The sequence below is a fragment of the Pteronotus mesoamericanus genome, unplaced genomic scaffold, assembly GCF_021234165.1.
Source record: "Pteronotus mesoamericanus isolate MK-2021 breed Mesoamerican mustached bat unplaced genomic scaffold, CSHL_Meso_final contig_116, whole genome shotgun sequence".
Classification (NCBI taxonomy): Eukaryota; Metazoa; Chordata; class Mammalia; order Chiroptera; family Mormoopidae; genus Pteronotus; species Pteronotus mesoamericanus.
Genome location: NW_026555027.1, coordinates 33,203,655 through 33,205,477, shown reverse-complemented (window position 1 = coordinate 33,205,477; position 1,823 = coordinate 33,203,655). Strand labels below are relative to the sequence as shown.

The window sequence follows — 1,823 nt, the reverse complement described above, 5'->3', positions numbered from 1 at the left end:
GCACAGATCATGTGACCCAACTTGTACCAGAGACATTCCACAGGATACGAATACTTATTTTATGATTCAATCAATACCAGTAAGTATTCTGAATATCACTGCACTAAGACACGTGGGTATATAAAAGCACATCAAGAATTACTATTTTCTTTCACATTAAACAAAGAATCTATGGGACTACTTATACCCTTCTCATTGTTCTAAAGGTATAGCCTGTTCTTAGGCAGTTTCACTGTAATGGAACTAGAGCTCAGAGCTAAGTCTGGAAACCAGGCCCTCAACATGGCTCAAAGGTTCTCAGGCCTACACTGCTGTAATAGGAAGAATGCCAGTAGATTGATAAGGGCAGAACATTTCCTCAGTTTCTAAATGGGGGAACATGCACTGAAGAAAAACTTTCTAAAGACACACTGCAGAATGAACCCCTCTTATGTAGCCTGCTGGCCAGTCAGTATAAAGCTGCATCACCTTACAACCAATGGAGAGAGTGAAAGTCAGTGGTATCAGGTTAAAGTCTGGGTTTCCAAAGCCTTCTGTGAAAAAGCTCCAAAAGCAGAGGGAAAGCAAAGCTTACTCTCTGGCAGGTCCCACAAGAATTGCTCACCTGTGGCCAGATTACACAGGATGTCTCAGGCTCGAAGGGAACTCTAAGGTCTCATAGCTTTTTTAGACTACAATTGCTTTTGTGTACTCCATCTGTAATGTCATGATCAGGGATATTTGTGTGTGTGTGTGTGCGTGCACATGCCTAAGAATACTATCATATAGTCCTCAAAATACAGGACAATGGGATACTTTTTAAAACATCAATACTAGGAAGGCAGAAGTGTATCCAGATTGATACCCACAGAACCCAGTTTACCGGAATTCTTTTGGCCAAAATGAGGTGTAGCTGTGTATGTTGAAGCACACAGGCTGCCAAATTTGTGTACTTTGCAAGACTGAAATCATGACAGGTCCAGAAACTGATGCCCAGTTCCATTTTACTGGTATTAAAAAAAATATTTTGACTCTTACACTTTCACAGGTAGAATGAATTGTGTACTGGCCACACATGGGAACATTGCCTTGATGCGCTTATACTTCAAGTTAAGGTCTTAAAAAACTCCAGCTGTGAAAGCAACATGTGGATTCTAAACAGTCAAAACCTCATCTGTTATGTCCCTGTGGCTGAAGAACCTACTGTCAACCCATCAGGTGATACTCAATTTACACAATAAACTATGAACTTGGGGGGAAAGAGAATCCAGTTTTCATTTATCATCACCTACCCACCTGGTTGTTTTTAGTTTTTCATAGGATGATGGTTATTCCCTACTCTGATATGTCTTTCCATGTGGTGGGCACTCAGTGTGAGTAATGCTGCTACTGTTTATCTTCTCCTCCACTGATCCCTTCCCAGGGTGGAGTGACTACTTATTGGTGACTTTGGGAGAGGGACCAGGCAAAAAAAAAAAATCAGTCCTTTCTTCTCTCTTTCTGCCAGGGAGTCAGTCAGCTGCTCACAGAAAGTAAGCATTCTATTGGGTCTCTGTGCTACATGTTTTTCAGTTAGAAGATCTCCATATGGGAAGGCCAGTGGTTATCCTAGTGAACTTGTATGAGGTAGGTAAGTTGGTCTGATGCTAGGGCACAGTGTTGGGAAACTCATTCTTGCTGCACCTAACCCGCATTCACCAACATAGCTTTCCACAGCAAAAAAAAAAAAAAGCCAATACATTAGTCTTCACCTGATTGACTGTCTTGTATACCCTAGTTGGTTCAAAACTGGGGCAGAAGAGGTATTCTTACAGGCTCCCTAAATCCCCAATAGGTTTGCAGAT

The 1,823-nt window shown here is 41.6% G+C and overlaps 1 pseudogene; it reads left to right on the top strand.

The window, feature by feature from the left end:
• Positions 1-949: 949 nt before the first annotated feature.
• LOC129072269 (ATP synthase membrane subunit K, mitochondrial-like) lies at positions 950-1,137 on the top strand (annotated as a pseudogene).
• The last annotated feature ends 686 nt before the right edge of the window (positions 1,138-1,823 follow it).